The sequence below is a fragment of the Chenopodium album genome, chromosome 5 (assembly GCF_948465745.1).
Source record: "Chenopodium album chromosome 5, dcCheAlbu1.1, whole genome shotgun sequence".
NCBI lineage: Eukaryota > Viridiplantae > Streptophyta > Magnoliopsida > Caryophyllales > Amaranthaceae > Chenopodium > Chenopodium album.
This window is the reverse complement of record NC_137838.1, coordinates 33,409,690-33,427,720: the sequence shown is the minus strand read 5'-3', so window position 1 is coordinate 33,427,720 and position 18,031 is coordinate 33,409,690. Positions and strand designations below refer to the sequence as shown.

Sequence of the window (18,031 nt, the reverse complement as noted above, 5' to 3'; positions counted from 1 at the left end):
GTACCCGAGATATTCGGGTCGGGACATGGGACGAATTCACAACTACCCGAAACTTTGGGTACCCGGGTTTTCGGGTACCCGAAAACCCAGGGTACCCAGATTTGAACACCCCTAATCCTATGTATACATGAGTCGTGTATGTGTAGGTTTATATATGTGGCTTTAAGTTTAATTAGTTCTCTCACGTGAAGTTTGTTTAAGACAAATAAACTTTTCTATAATGTTTTCTTAAATGTTTGGGAAATTCTACATGGTGGCCTTCATGTTTTAATTTTTCTACTTGGAAGACACAATTTTTTCTAACTCTCTCATATGGCACTATGGTTTTGCAAAATTAAGTATAGTACAGTTTCCTTTTTTTGGTTTTATGGCTAACTTTTATAATTAAAATTGTTAACCTAATGTTTTTAGTTTAAAAATTAATTAAGCTATATTTTAACATACTACCTCCGATTCGCATTATCTGCAACAATTTCCATTTACGGAAACTTCACATTATGTGCAACAAAAACAAACTTTCCTAAAATAGCAAAATTTTTTTTATTTTACATTTATTCCCTTACTAAATTTTACTTAACTTCAATAAACAACATATTAACCTCATAATCCAATTTAATTTATCCATAATTAAAACCCTAACCCTCATTCTCTCTCCTCTCTCATAACCACATCCACCACCAACATCACCAATTTTTTTCTCTCTCCTCCCTCTCAATCACCACCAGGCAGCCCTATTCACTATTCTCTTTCTTCTCACACAACTACCGCACCACCAACACCGCTCAGAACAACTCGCACACCTACTCGCCAGTTCTCCGCCGCCACCACTGCCCCTCTTTGTCGCTTTTCAAAGTCGTCGTAGTCTACTCTTTTCCCCTTTTCAAAATTCGCCGGATTTTGAAATTGGATGGGTTTTTTTAACCAATTTGAGGTAAGATTTTGGATCTTGTTAGTTGTAAGGTGGGGTTTTAGATCTTTGTCGTGGTGAGGTGGGATTCAAATTTGTTTCTTTGGTGGTGGTTTTTTGGGGTTTTAGATCTAAATTAGAGGTATTTTGTTGGGGTTTCGGTTTGTTGAAGGTGGTAAGGTGGTTGATTCGATTCGTTGGATGGGTTTGTTGGTGGACGGCTAGTCGGTGATGGTCGTGTGAGTTAGTTGGGGTTTCGATTTGTTGGAGGTGGTAAGGTGGTCAGCTGGTTGTGCGAGTTGGTTAGGTGAGTTCGTTAGGTGGTGGTGCGAGTTGATTGGGTGAGTTTTGGGTGGTGGTGTGAGTTGATTGGTGGTGGTGCGAGTTGGTTGGGTGGGGTTTGTGTGGTTGTGCAGGCTGCTTAGTGGTGGTGACTGGTGAGAGGGTGGGTTACAAGGTGGGTGGGTGGTGTTACTTTCTCTCTAATTCAATTCATCACATGACCCTTTTTTTTTACTAATCTTTGCTTCACAAATTTTGTCTTGGGGATGTGAAAGGGAGTTTTTTGCACATTATGTGAAACGGAGGTAGTAATAAAAGTAAACAAAAAATTAGCTCCCAACCCACGACCACCCTACCCGGCCACCATAAAGAATTTCCTTAACTGTTTATGTGAAGACATGTACTTACTTAATTAGGTGAAGTCAAAGGGTTAGAAGTTTAGAACATAGAAGACTTCAAGAGGAATAAGAGAGAATGAATAAACCTAAAGTAATTAAGTCTCCTATGAGAAACAAACCACAAAGGAACTTGAAGGTATTCTCCAACGAGACCTAGAAGGAACTTTCAGCAGGTTTTCCCACGAGAGCAAGAGCATGTTCCCTAATAGGTTCATAAGGTGTTCCTTAACAACTACACGGTGGAAATCTTCCTTACAAGAGTGTCAGTGACAGCAAGTTCTAGAAAGGAACTTGGTATGCGAGTTCCAGCAAAAAACAAACAAGTGTTACAGAAAATTCTAGGAGCTTGGCCTACTGTTCCAAAAGTGGTACATTGCCCTAAGTTCCATAATACATCAAGAATACAAGGTTCTAGAACAAGATCTTCATGAAAACAACTATACAGAGAAATAGAAGTATATTTTTCTAGAATTCATGTAAGTATGTTGGGCATGAAATTCTATTTGGAACAACTTTATGGAACCAAATTGGAATACTAGACAGTCAATGAAATTAGATTTACTTACCTATTAGGATCTTAGAGACTGTTAGAGTTTAGAGCTTGATAGGAACTTAAATTTGCATGTCTTTAAATAAAGTCAGTTTTCATGATATATATCTTCACTTAGAAGGTGCATATTTTTTAAGAATTCGACTTTACTTTATAAAAATATAAAGTTTCTCAAAATTTTCTTTTAGAAAAGATAGGTTTGTTTAAAATGATAAGAAAGTATTTTAACTAAAGAGATAAGTTTTGAATAATCTAAATTAGTATTAACTATATCTTATCATAATTGACAGATTTATTCTTAACAAAAATATATATTTTCGAAAAACTTATCTTTAGAAAATATCTTTATTTTAACCTTATCATCTGATAGAACTTTTCTTTCAAGGAAAAATTAAAAAAAAAAAAAAAAAAAACCATTTGAGTGTATGTACTATAAGTCAATAAATATGCTCATATGTATTCATTCAAAAGTCACGATAAGAAAATAGGTATTTTCAGATGGCCTATATCAACCATCGGAAAATTTAAAAAATCTGAGGGTGTAAAAAACCCTTGTAATTTTCCGATGGTTCTAAAATTTTTTGATGGTTTTAGCCATAGGAGATTTCCGAAAATTAAAATTTTGAAATTAAAACTCTGAAAAAAAAAATTCCGATGGTTATTTAGCTATAGGAAATTTTCGATCGCTTATACCAGATGGAAATTCCATCAGATTTATATACGGGGTAGCTTGAATCCATAAGAAAAGCCATCGGAAACATGTTTAATTAAAAAAAATCAGGTCTCATTTCCTTATTTTGTCGAGAGAGAAGGAGGGAGAAGGAGAAGGAGAAAGAAGGAGAAGGAGAGAGAAGCTCATCTTCCACCGCTGCTCACCCTCCGTCGACCACCCTCCAGCCTTCTTCTAGCCGTCCTTCATGCGTTGGCCTCCGACCACCAAGTAATGGTTCTTTTTTTTGTTTTAGATCCTACATTGCTAACCTAACCCTCTATTGCTCATCCACGTAGATCAATCGCCTCAAACTACCCACCGCCGACCACCCTACGTCCTCTTCTAGTCGTCCTTCGTGCGTCGGTCACCAACCACTCGGTAATGGTTGTGTTTTTTTTTTTCATTTTTGATCCTACATTGCTAACCCTAACCCTCAAGGCCTCAATTGCTCAGCTGCCTAAATCCACCGCCACAGACCACCCACCGCCAGCCACCCAACAAGTCAGACCACCCAACAACTAGCAGGTATGCCTTCCACCTATTTTTTTTTTTTAATTTAGTTTCAATTAATTGACCATAAACTCTAAGTTTTATTTATTTTAATTTTTTTATTCAATCATTTGTAGGTGTTGTAGATTTAGTTTGTTTGCTCCATAAAAAAGAGTTCAAATTCAAAGGTTAGTCGCTAGTTTTTCCAATGCCCTTATTGTTATATATATGTTAGTGTAGGCGTCGCTCGAAGTGCACCTACGTAAAAGCATGTGTGAATATGCTTGGCACTCATAGGAAGTGGGAATTGACATATACGATTAGGGACAAGGAAAGTAGGGAGCCGCCAACAAGTTTTTAAGGAACTTGTAAACCGTTCACGGATCATAAAAGGCAACCACGATAAAGGGACAACGAAGGCAACAACGATTGACCCGTGAAGGTTACACCCCATTCATAATCCATGAGATTACTAACTCCATATGGTTCGGAACCATGAAAGGAGGATCGGGGATGATGGTACGAAGTGAGTCATGGAGTCACATTCGCCCGTATTGGCCTCTACTCGATTCTTATAGTGAAAAGTGATTCCTGCGATCTCAAAGACATACAAACAAAATATTCAATTTTCTCCATACTATTATTAAGCTAAATTGGTTGAATATTAATGCAACACATAATTATAAAATATTGTGATCACTTGATTAACAACAAGATCAAAAAGGAACCTAAGCCGGTTGTCCAAATTATCTTATTAGGCGTGATTTTCAATTACATATTCCCTTTAAACATGCAATATGGTGATCATAAAAATAATAATAGAATAAACATTAATATTGGAAGCAATTTAACCATAATATCGTTAGTCAAATTAAATATAAAATAACCTAATGATGCTAGCAACAAGAATAAAAATAAGAGTAATCAAATGATTAACTACTCACTTTCCCCATTTACTTGAATTGCTACATCATGAATAAACTGTTTGTAACTTCAATAAAAAATATAAATCAAATTAAAATTAAATTAAATTAAAATTAGAGTTGATTTGGTCCAAACCCTCAGTTAATTCTACATATCACTCCTTGGTTAAAGTATAGAACTTCAGGTATTGTATGGACTCCTTGGAGTGCTTAAAGGAAGAAATAGTGAAAGAATGGGGAGGCTAGTGTTTAGGCTAAAAAGGGAGAAGAGAATTATTTTATGATCAAGATTGTTGATCATTGAAAAAGGGGTGATATGACCTCTATTTATAGGGAAAAAAGAGGGTCGAAGAATCAAGAAAAGATCGAGTTCGAATCGGATTAAAAATCTTGCGATAGACAGCAGTTTTTACAGTTTTTGTTTTTATCATATCTTTTCATCCAGAAATTGGAATAAGATAAATAAGATATCTTTGGAAAGCTCTTGAAGTCTACTTTATAACCCCATTAGAATCAGATTTAAATATTTTATAGAATAAAAGATATGGCCGAAATAGTGAGACGGTGTCAGTTTTGGATAGAGTTTGACATTTTATTCATATCTTTTCCGTTATAGCTCGGAATTGATATTATAATATATCATTGGAAAGATAATTTCAAGGGATATCCAACCATATAAGATTTTGATAAAAACTGTGAGGCACGAAAATATTATCCGTCTATCTTTGAACGTCTTTCGATTCGAATAGAATTAGGACTTTCAAAAAAAGGAGTTTTATTCAATTTCAAACTATTTAATCTTATCTTTTCAAAAAGGATAATTAGGATCTTTTAGAAACTTATAGAAGCTTCTAATTAATCCTTATTGGTTTAGGAATTGGATTAAATCATTTGGACCCTCCACATGATCATTGGGTCGTAGGTAAGGTGGGCTTAGGTTCGGTTTGGGCTCAGTTTAATATTTTGGCCATCACTTATTCGTTATAACTCGGATTTGGGCTTATAATATATAGTTGGAAAGCTCTTTTAAAGCCCCATCCAACTACTCAATCATTGAACCCAGATAATGGACTAAAATAAACTGGATTAAATGTTTTATAAAAAGGACACGAAATGAATTATTTTGGGTTTAAAGGCACGAAAAGAGGAAAATAAGTTATGGTTTGGGGAAATGGGCTAGAAGTTGGATTGGTTTATGAAATGGAAATATGGATTTAAGCACTCCAAGATTAAATACTCAACCCGACCGATAATGCCGGTAAAAGGTTGTTCATCATCGGGTTTGGTTTTGGGGAGACATTTTTAGGTGTCTACAGAAGCCCCCACTTTGACTGAGTTTGTAGAAACGTCAGTTTCGAAAATGAATAATCAAAGTAGTCGATAGGGACGGAGAATGATTTAAGACGTTCTGCGATCCTAAATCACTCTGTATACGTCGATACCTGCAAAAAAATATTAATTCCACATATAAAAGAGTAAAGGGATAGAACGCTTATCTGACACTAGTGTATCGGTGACAAATGAGTTTGGTATTTTCCTATGCTTGAAGGAATCCACCGGATGACGTTTGTTGAAATGCTTTCCATGCTTGAGGAAAGTCGACAAATGAGTTTGGTAGCTTTCTAAGCCTGAAGAAACCTACCGGATGACACTTTCCATGCTTGAGGAAAGCCGACATATGATTTTGGCGTTTTTCTATGCTTGAAGAAATCCACCGATAATGCTTTACATGCTTGAGGAAAGCCGACAAAGGAATTTGGCGGTTTTCTATGCTTGAAGAAATCCACCAGATAATACTTTCCATGCTTGAGGAAAGTCGACAGATGATGAGATTGCAAGTCTCTGTGTATCGAGAACCTTGCGTCATGAAATGATGGTGGTTCGATTGTCCCCGAACGTGGGCTGAAGATGGTCCGCTTGTCCCCAAACGTAGGCTGTAGTTGGTTCGCTTGTCCCCGAACGTGGGCTGTAAATGGTTCGCTTGTCCCCGAACGTGGGCTGTAGATGGTCCGCTTGTCCCCGGACGTGGGCTGTAGATGGTCCGCTTGTCCCCGGGCGTGGGCTTTAGATGGTCTGCTTATCCCCGGACGTGGGCTGTATATGGTCCGCTTGTCCCCAGACGTGGGTTGTAGTTGGTTCGCTTGTCCCCGAACGTGGGCTGTAGATAAGACCTTCAAAAATAAATTTGCCAATGGACTCGTATATATTGTGATTGACTTGACCATTGACTTGACCAAGTTTGACTTGATGTGACATGACATGTGTGTAACTTCTAAGTGTGTGTGTGTATATGTGTGTGTGCAGACACAAGCAAACAAAGATGCAAAAGCAAAAATTTTCCGTCAATTTTTGTCATGAGACGAGTGGAAGGTACTGACTTTCTCCCGGAAAAGAAAGACGTAAAAATGAAGTTTTGTTTTCGAACTTCCCTCGATAAAAATTTTGAAAAAGTTTTTGAACTTCCCCAAAAGAAAATAATGAAAAAGGGAAGAAGTTTTGAACTTCCTCCTTAAGCAAGACGAAATGAATCGTATGGATTGAATTGCATGTCTTGAAAATAATGTATGCATGATGAATGTTCTTAGGCCAGGAGGCTAAGGACAATTACATCATGTGACACGATAGATGAATTAACTTAGGTCATGGAGCTAAGCATCATATATGGTGTAAAGAAACGATCTTGAACGTCACTTAGGTCTAGAAGCTAAGCACGTATATAGATGAACTGATTATTGCATAATGAACGTTGCTTAGGTCAATGAGCTAAGCACAATATGCTTTATATGATTAAAAATCATTGATATATAAATGTTGCTTAACATATTATGCGATGCGTGAAACAATGAACATTGCTCAGGTCAAGAAGCTAAGCAAGTATACAATGTTTCTTCTAATGAATGTTGTTTTTAAATATGATGAAACATGCACAGTGTTGAAACAAGATTTCATGATAAAGGGCTCTTAAAGGGAAAGATGATTGATATGGATATGGATGTGAGAGTGAAGTGTGTGAATAGGGATGGCAATGGATCTGGACCCGACCCGGATCCGTGGATCCAGATCCGTTTTTCATGGATCTGGGTCTTAAAATTTTGGACCCGACGGATCCGAGTCGGATCCAGGTCCTGCTGACAAAAAAGGATCTGGATCTGGGTCTGGACCCTAGACCCGGATCCAGATCTGTGGACCCGTTTTTTTATTTTTCCTATTAAAAAAAAAAACTAAAATTGTTTTTTCTTTATTAAAAATGTTGATAATGTTAGTAATGATAAAGATTAACCCTTTCAAGAGATGAATTTTGGATGCTCATATTATATACATCATCGTTGTTTTTTCACTAGCTTATATGTAACATCATATATTTTTGTTATTTATAATTTTAATTCAAAATATGAGTGTATAAGTTGGTTAATTTGGGGTTGAACTTAATAATCAACAACGTAAGTTAGAAATAAATTTTTTGACCCGAACATTACATTTATTGCAAAAAATTAGGCAAAATATATTGGACCCGTTTTGGACCGGGATCCGGGTCTTCATTTTCTAGACCCGACGGATCTGGGTCGGATCTGGATCCTATATACAAAAACGGATCTGGATCCGGGTCCATCCGGACCCGGTCCAGATCCGACCCGTTGCCATCCCTATGTGTGAATGTGATACTAAGGCTGGCTGCAAGGGTTAAGGTGATGGAAATATATGTGAGAAGAGTCAAAGATGATGACTCTTTAGGCTAGGTAGGCTAAATGATGTGGGTTCAAGCCCCCAAGTCTAGCTCTAAATGAGTAGGGGTAAGCATTGGATATTCTTTGACTCGATCATGCATGGATATGAATATGAATGTGGCCGCACCTCGATGTGAGGTTGCCTACGTATCCGTTAGGAATCAGGCCGAACGTAGCTCTAACCGAACTTTGCACAAGTGTGTGTACACCTCAAAGAGGTCTTTCAAGGGTTGTAATGTGGTTAAGCTGAAGGTTTAAAGAAGAAAGGGGTAAAAGGCTCAAGACCCGAGAAAAGCCCCCAAGATATGCAATTATGTATTAGACTTTGCAAGCTTTATTTTTCATTTGTTTTTTTTTTCATTCTTGTGAATCAATGTAGGCAATCTCAGATCATGCGGTCCATCACTCACTTAGCATTCATGTTTCTCAGGCACGGTACCAAGCACTCGATGAGAGACGCAATTTGAGACATGTTCATATCGGAGACATTGGAACACTTGCCTTTAGACATTGTTTTTTTTTTTATTTACTTATTCTTTTCCTTTTTTTTAATTTGAACTTACTTTCTGATTGTTACACAAATTGCACACCTTCCCATCCTAGGGTTAAGTGAATGTGGGATGAATAAATAAGGTCAATCGTTCGACGAGGCTCAAAGTGGTTGACGAAGAAATGGATATGTGATTAAATGGTTAATAGGGAATGACAGGGTTCTAAAGCTGCCTCAAGTCATTGGTGTACCTTGTGTTTAGTTCGGCAATTTTTTTTATTTTTGCTAATTACGTGATCGAATATAAGAAAGAGATGCTCATTTATGAAGAAGGTAAGAAATGTGACACATAGACACAAGGATAAGGAGAACCTATGCTAGACATTTAGGGGGAAGGGTTTGAAACAAAATAAGAAGAAAACATGAAATCTTGGTGAGAAGCTTGCATTGTGCTTTATCTTCATGGCTGTTTATGAGTAACTTCTTGCCGCCTGGTGAGGAAAAAAGTTTGTTGTTGTTGATGCTTTGATTGGAAGGAAAGAAGGAAGGAGTAATGTTCCCCTTATTCTTCCAACTATTGCCTAGTGATTTTAGACTCAAGTACTGTGTAAGGATGAACTCACTTAATGCATTCACTCAATACTCGAATTGGAAAGGAAGAGTGTATGAAACAATTTTGAAAACTGATGGGAAATACTCCACTCATTCCTATTACGACGGAAAGCGATGCATGCATGGTCCTAGTATACGATCATAAACAATATAGTGCATTACTCGAAGACAAAGTGTGTGCAATGAGTCAACATGTGAGATTAGGTGAGTTTATTAAGACTCGTGGTATGATCGCATGGCTAGACATGTGGACGTTGTGAAAAACAAAAGACCCAATGACTAAATAGCATGGAAGACTAAAAGACAAACTAACTTGATTAATTTTGTCCAGTTTTAATGTTTATGCTATTTACTAGGTGAAAACGGTCCATTTTCAATCGTTAGTCATGAATAAGATCAACCACAATTAAAGACAAAGAACACATGTTAAGGTTAGCACAAAAATCGATCACAAGAAACTAGGAAGAGGACTAGGAATCTAGAAGAGTTATGACTCATGGGTATAAAATAAATAAATAAATAAATAAAAATAAAAATCTATAATCCTATGTTATATGAGTTGACAAGGATTAAAGGACTTGGCAAAGACTAGCTTGACACGAATTTTTTATTATTTTTTTTTAAAAAAAAAAAAAAGGTAACGCTAAAAAGACACCTAAACTGGACAGGCTGTAGTATATCGGTTATTTCTTTTGATTTGTGACTCTGATTAGGACGAAACCAGCTCCAAATGAAAGATAAAATCCGGGTCTACAGATCCATAGGTGGCACGACATGTAACTCTTTCTAGAACTCCAGCTATGACCAAAACAAGTTGACACTTGTGCAGTATACGGGAATAAAAATCCGGGTGACTCAAAAATTAAAAAAAAAAAATCTATGGCTCGACTCTAATAATAAAAAAAAGGGGTTTGATAAGCGAAAAAAAAATTAAAAAAAGTTCAATAAAAAAAATGCACACATAAGCATATAGTCACGCATGATGCAATGAAGTTCGCAACCTAAAGTCAAGTTCTATGTTCGACTATGGTCAAGCTTTTGGGTGTCAAAGGGTACCATGGTTAAGAGTTTGGACGCGTTAGCAAGGCAGCCTCCCTTGAGGGTGTATGCCAACGGGCGGCTCCGCGAGTTCGTGATGAAATCGAACTCGACTCCATGGTTTGGGTGGATTTAAAAACTCAGATGAACCCTTATTGCCATGAGCGTTTTCGGGTTGATAGAGCATAAATCCCCCGGGCTAGCCACATACGTAGAACACGTACTATTGTGGCAAAATAGGTAACCTAAAAAAAATATATGCATATGTGACAATGCCAATTAAATCGCAGGAATACAATTCAAGAATATTTCAAGTCTCATCCACTCATCTTAATTAAATACCGATCACTCAAATCGATAAATAACCAAGAATCCTCCCCAGTGGAGTCGCCAAATTGTAGGCGTCGATCGAAGTGCGCCTACGTTAAAGCATGTGTGAATATGATTGGCACTCATAGGAAGTGGGAATTGACATATACGATTAGGGACAAGGAAAGTAGGGAGCCGCCAACAAGTTTTTAAGGAACTTGTAAACCGTTCACGGATCATAAAAGGCAACCACGATAAAGGGATAACGAAGGCAACAACGATTGACCCGTGAAGGTTACACCCCATTCATAATCCATGAGATTACTAACTCCATATGGTTTGGAACCACGAAAGGAGGATCAGGGATGATGGTACGAAGTGAGTCATGGAGTCACATTCGCCCGTATTGGCCTCTACTCGATTCTTATAGTGAAAAGTGATTCCTGCGATCTCAAAGGCAAACAAACAAAATATTCAATTTGCTCCAAACTATTATTAAGCTAAATTGGTTGAATATTAATGCAACACATAATTCTAAAATATCGCGATCACTTGATTAACAACAAGATTAAAAAGGAACCTAAGCCGGTTGTCCAAATTATCTTATTAGGCGTGATTTTCAATTACATATTCCCTTTAAACATGCAATATGGTGATCATAAAAATAATAATAGAATAAACATTAATATTGGAAGCAATTTAACCATAATATCGTTAGTCAAATTAAATATAAAATAACCTAATCATGATGCTAGCAACAAGAATAAAAATAAGAGTAATCAAATGATTAACTACTCACTTTCCGCATTTACTTGAATTGCTAAATCATGAATAAACTGTTAGTAACTTCAATAAAAAAATATAAATCAAATGAAAATTAAATTAAATTAAAATTAGAGTTTTTTTGGTCCAAAGGCTCAGTTAATTCTACCTATCACGCCTTGGTTAAAGTATAGAACTTCAGGTATTGTATGGACTCCTTGGAGTGCTTAAAGGAAGAAATAGTGAAAGAATGGGGAGGCTAGTGTTTAGGCTAAAGAGGGAGAAGAGAATTATTTGATGATCAAGCTTGTTGATCATTGAAAAATGGGTGATATGACCTCTATTTATAGGGAAAAAGAGGGTCGATGAATCAAGAAAAGATCGAGTTCGAATCGGATTAAAACTCTTGCGATAGACAGCAGTTTTTACAATTTTTGTTTTTACCATATCTTTTGATCCAGAAATCGGAATAAGATAAATAAGATATTGTTGGAAAGCTCTTGAAGTCTACTTTCAAACCCAATTAGAATCAGATTTAAATATTTTATAGAATAAAAGATATGGCCGAAATAGTGAGACGGTGTCAGTTTTGGATAGAGTTTGACATTTTATTCATATCTTTTCCGTTATAGCTCGGAATTGATATTATAATATATCATTGGAAAGATAATTTCAAGGGATATCCAACCATCTAATATTTTGATAAAAACTGTGAGGCACGAAAATATTATCCGTCTATCTTTGAACGTCTTTCGATTCGAATAGAATTAGGACTTTCAAAAAAAGGAGTTTTATTCAATTTCAAACTATTTAATCTTATCTTTTCAAAAAGGATAATTAGGATCTTTTAGAAACTTATAGAAGCTTCTAATTAATCCTTATTGGTTTAGGAATTGGATTAAATCATTTGGACCCTCCACATGATCATTGGGTCGTAGGTAAGGTGGGCTTAGGTTCGGTTTGGGCTCAGTTTAATATTTCGGCCATAACTTATTCGTTATAACTCGGATTTGGGCTTATAATATCGTTGGAAAGCTCTTTTAAATCCCCATCCAACTATTTAATCATTGAACCAAGATAATGCACTAAAATAAACTGGATTATACGTTTTATAAATAGGACACGAAATGAATGATTTTAAAGGACACGAAATGAATTATTTTGGGTTTAAAGGCACGAAAAGAGGAAAATAAGTTATGGTTTGGGGAAATGGGCTAGAATTTGGATTGGTTTATTCAATGGAAATATGAATTCAAGCACTCCAAGATTAAATACTCAACCCGACCGATAATGGCGGTAAAAGGTTGTTCATCATCGGGTTTGGTTTTGGGGAGATATTTTTATGTGTCTACAGTTAGTTATTAGTATCAAATCTCGTTCAAAAAAAGTTTAGTTTATGTTACTTCTATTACATGTTAGTGACTATATATGCTAGTTTAGTTTATAAAAGTTAGTTTAGTTTTAATTATATGTTAGTAGTTTGTTTAGTTTCATTATATGTTAGTATTTTGTTTAGTTTATATATGTTATTGCTATGTATGCTAGTGTAGTTTAAATATGTTTCAATATAAAGTAGTTTAATTTTTATATGTTACTAATATTATTGTATGTGTATTTAGTTTAGTTCTTATATATGTATATATATACATACATATATATTTATATAATAAAGCTTAAGATGATATAAATATTTCGTTAATGTTTTTCATTTCCCTCTTCTAATATGGTAATTGTCGTACACACCATCCATTGTCACTTAGATGCAGGAACAATTTGCACAGAGGGTGCAAAACCTGCGAACTGAAACGGAGGCCGAGATTAAGTCCCGAGTCGAGTCTCAAGTGCAAGAGCAGGTTGTGGCCCAAGTCCAAGCTATTGGAATTACAAGAATTTTCCAATAGTATTTAGCCAGAGGAAATTTCCAATGTCTTTAAGCCATAGAAAATGTGAATGATTTTCGATAGTTTCATTACCATAGGAAATTTCCTATGGCTCAAAAGCCATGAGAAATATTAATTTTCCGACGGTTTAAGCCATAGAAAATTTCGACGGCCATGAGCCATAGCACTACTAAAATTCGGTGATTTTACGACCGATTTATTGCGACTGTTATAAAAACGGTTGCAATTCATATTAATTACGACCGTTTAGAAGGCTGTTGTAAAATTATTTGTTTGCGGCCGTTTTTTATTTTTTTGTGACCGTTGTGCCGGTCGTTGAAAATGTGTGATTTAATTTTTTTTTTAAAAAAATAATTACAACCGGTTTGACTGTCTTAGAAGCGGTCGTAATTTTTTTTAAAAAAAATTAAAATTTAATTGGTTTGGTCGTATTTCATTTTCAAGGGGAAGGGGAAAGAAGAAGCAGAGAAGGGGAAAGAGAGAAACAACGAAGAGAATTCTCTAGCGACGAGCATTCTCCACTCGTTCTACCCTCCGACGAGCATTCTCCGGCTGGAGACACTGCACGAGGTTGGTTTTCTTAATTTTCTCTCTCTTTTTTTTTTTTTTAATTTCGTTACTTAATTGTGTAACCCTTACAATGGGTCGAAATCTACCCCTAAGCAGGACCACCGTCGCCGGCTTCCCCTCCTGCTCGTCCCTCCTCGTTTTCCGACGCCGGTATTCAGGTAAGTCATGCATTTTGTTTTTTTTTATTTAATTAATTTGGGCGAAAACCCTAAATTTGGGTCACAATCGAACCTCTTCGCAGGGCTACCGTCGCCGCCTCGCCGTGTTCCTCTTCTCTACGTCCCTCCTCCATTTTCCGTTGAGGTAAGTCAGGTTAGTCGCTGTAATTTTTTTTTTTTTTTTTCAAAATTAGGTTGAAAATGTGAATTTTTGGAATTCACTTTGCTCTGTTTGATAATAGTTTAATTAGTAAATAGAGAGTTATCTATGTTCATTTTTGTTTTGGTGCTTGATATTAAAAGAATTCAGGTTCTGACCCTATTGTAGCTAATTGTTTTTAGCAAATTTGTGAGTATTATCTCTCAATGTATGATGGTATAAGTGTTAGGTATAGATGGAATTGAGATGATATGGGAGTAAGGTTGGTTTTAGAAGCTAAATTACAAACCATAAAGCTAACAGGTCACTATCTGCCCAGGATCAAAGACTCCACTACTTACATAAACATACAACCACCAAAATATTTGCATCCAGCTTCCTTCCACTCTATTACTACAAGTGTAGCCAGAATAAGTCACCTTTAAGCACAATCGTTCATTCATGAAGTGAATTTAGATTTCAGTAAGCTCTCAATTATTGGTTTTTAATCGATTATTGGATCCCATTGCCTGTTAATAAGAGCTACATACAGTTAGCCTTGACATTAGCAATTTATCATTCCATTCAGAGAAGTTAGCAGCAAGACAACCCCACTTCCCAGTCTCTTCTTGGTTACTTGTGCAATATTTATGCTCAAACTAATGTCAAGTGAACCACTGAACCCTGAAATTAAAGCTCAAAGACAGCTAACAGGTTGTCTTTGCTCGTCGATTGCAAATACTTCCTTGTACCTTTCTTAGTTTACATATGCTTTCCTTGTTAAAATAATTCTTTTTAGAGTTTGCTCAAGTGAATTTGTGACCTTGTGTAAATTATGATTTATATCACCCATTTTACTAGACTGAAATTTTCATCTTTCTTTTTGACAGTTGTTGGCCCATTGGGGTGTTTTGTACTTGGGATTAGTAGTACTAGAAATCTGAGTGAGAGTATATTGCAGAGAGGAACAGTATTAACTGGACATCTATTATAGAAGCATGGGACCTTGGGGCATCATCTATATGTTAATCTCAGTGAAGTTTACATCATTTTTTAGATTAATTTTGGATGTAATGAAATTTTTCTGTCTTGAATCGATTAAATAAGCATTTAATAGTGTTTCGTGTCTTAGTAACCTACTAAAGAAATGACTATATTTAATTTTATATTGAGCTTTACAAATCTTGCTAGAACTTGAACTTTTATAGCTGGTTGAGTATTTGGTCTTTCATATTTTTGAGTTTTTCTAGTTTTTTGTTCTGTTTCGTTATTTTGTCTGAAATAGCTAATTGTGGGTCGCAAATTAACCCCCTTTGCATCTCCACCGTCGTCGGATTCCTCTTGTGCCCGTCCCTCCTCCTTTTTCTGTTTTTTTTCCGTCGCCGCCACCAGGTAAGTCGTGTGTAGTTATTTTTTTAATTTGAAAGTTTATTTATAAATATCCTGCCTAAAAGTGTAACACCACCATATACCAGGACCACCTTCGTCGCCGCCTCTGCTTTTCCGGTCAACTCCTCCAGTGTGTATTTTCTTCCCTCTTATTTAACTACTTCTTTTACTTGTGCAATATGATTCATATTTATGTTAGTTGTTTATGGAGTTGTGATCTATATTTTTTTTTTAAAAAAAAAAAATCCTTATTAGATGTATTTTGATTTCAGTTTATTATCATTGATTTACTTTGTGAATGTGCTACTTGTTTAAGTGGATTTTCCTAGTGATTCTTAAATGGTCAGTTTAGTATTAGCAAGAGGTTTGCTATTGATAGCTTGGTTCATTGTTGGATTTTTTACGCTTTATTGTGCGTAGGCTTGAACTTGGATGTGTTTTGATTGGAATTGAAATTTATTTTGCTTCATGTCCAATGTAGGACTATTGGATGGTATGACATGTGTTGGATAATTTTAGTTTTCGTTTTAAAAAAAAAATGATTCTTATTGAATTACAATGGCTTTATTAAAAATATATATGTTTAAGGGGTTATGATAACCTTTTGAACATTAATTTGTCTTATGGTTCTAAAATGTATTTTGTAAATTATTTTGTTTTTTCATGAAGGGTTACATGTGGTTTTTTTTTTTTTTTTTTTTAATATTTTTATATTTTGATTTTTGTTATCAAACTCCCATCTTTGTTAACTATACAAATCATATTGCTTCTTTGATTTTATTAATGTTACATCAATTTACTTTGAAATTGGATAAATATAATTTATTAGTGTAAGTTATAAATAATTTAATCAATATTGTAAATTATATATAATAAGTATTTTAGAAAACATGTTGTAAAAATTATAAATATTTATCAAGTTAGAAGCATGTGACATAACATATGTTTAAATCTCTTAATAAAGAATGTGAAATCAGCTTTCCTGTTCAAGTCATGATAAGGACCTTTGGATATCATTTCGATTCTAATTGTATCGTATGCCATTATCATAATGAATACAAGTTCAGTGTGAATGATTAATGTGATTTGTTTTTCATAGTGTTGTAGAACTTGTCACCATGAAAAGGAAAGATCGTTGGTGGATGTACGATAGATACATACGATGGCGGTAATGCCCGTAGACTTAGGCAAGAGTTTTGTGGAAGGTGTTGAACAATTCATACGGTTTTGTGAAGCTCATCCTGAGAGCCCGGACATAGATGAAGTAAGATGCCCTTGTCTGTTATGTAAGAATAGACGTCTTCATGATGCCAACACAGTAAATCTCCATTTGTACAAAAAAGGGTTTATACCTGATTACTATGAGTGGGTTTCTCATGGTGAAGGGTTCCCTACATCAAGTGTAGAGCAACCAAATACTTACCGTGAAATGGTTCTCGATGCTCTTGGGAGTAATCATGAACTAGCGGGTGACGATACTACTAGTGGTTCAGATTAAGAGCCAAATGCTCAAGCAAAAGCATTTCAAGAGCTTTTAAAGGCTGCCGAGCAACCACTGTACGAAGGTAGCTCCATGTCTGTGCTAGAAATGGCATCTCGAATTGTATCTTTGAAGTCGGAATACAATTTTCCCCATAGGTGCGTTGATGGGTTTGCTTCATTACTGAACGAAGCGATTCCCAACAATAACAAGATGGGGAAAACATTCTATGATACAAAGAAGATTCTTAATGGACTTGAGCTTCCGCACAAGAAGATCCATGCATGCCCAAAGGGTTGTATGTTATTTTGGAAAGCTGATGCTGAGTTGGATAAGTGTAGAGTGTGCAAAAGGGATAGATACAAGAGGACTTCAAAAGGGTCATTGGTTCCAATAAAAGAACTCATTTATTTTCCAATCACTCCAAGGCTACAACGGTTGTTTGCAAAAAAGAACGTTGCGGAGGAAATGACCTGGCATTCCAAAAATCCAAGAGTCCAAGGCACAATGGCGCATCCTAGTGATAGTGAAGCTTGGAAGCACTTGGATAGATCCTTCCCCGATTTTGCATCTGAACCTAGAAATGTGAGACTTGGTATGTGTACCGATGGGTTTGCTCCTAATGGAAAGTTTGGGGGTCAGTATATATTCATGTTGGCCAGTCATTCTGACCCCTTATAACTTGCCTATATCGATGTGCATGAAAAAACCATTTATGTTCCTTTCTTTGCTCGTTCCTGGTCCTAAAAATCCGAAGGGGAACTTGGATGTGTATATGAAACCGTTAATTGAAGAATTGAAACAACTGTGGGATGTTGGTGCAACAAATTACGACATCTCGCAAAGAAAAAACTTCAATTTGCGTGCAGCAATCTAGTGGACTATAAGTGATTTCCCAGCCTATGGTATGCTTTCTGGTTGGGCAACAGCTGGTAAAAAATCATGTCCATATTACTTGGACAAATCAAAAACTTTTTGGCTTGAACATGGTGGTAAAATGTCTTGGTTTAATTGTCACCGCCAATTTCTTCCTCTCGCACATCCTTTTCGAAACAACAAAATTGCTTTTTGTAAGAATAAGATTGAAAAGGGGACACCACCTCACATAATGTCCGGCGACGAGCTATGGCAACAATTTCAACACTTTGCTAAGGCAACAGATGGACCAGAAGCACTCACAAGCTTGAAAAAGTAGAA

General features: G+C 36.0%; 1 long non-coding RNA gene across 1 annotated transcript; it reads left to right on the top strand.

Moving 5' to 3' along the window:
• The first annotated feature begins 13,551 nt into the window (after positions 1 to 13,551).
• On the top strand, positions 13,552 to 14,327 carry LOC145630662 (uncharacterized). Its single transcript, XR_014112162.1, has 3 exons — positions 13,552 to 13,668; positions 13,765 to 13,826; positions 13,910 to 14,327. It is a non-coding gene; the product is annotated as an uncharacterized LOC145630662 (long non-coding RNA).
• The last annotated feature ends 3,704 nt before the right edge of the window (positions 14,328 to 18,031 follow it).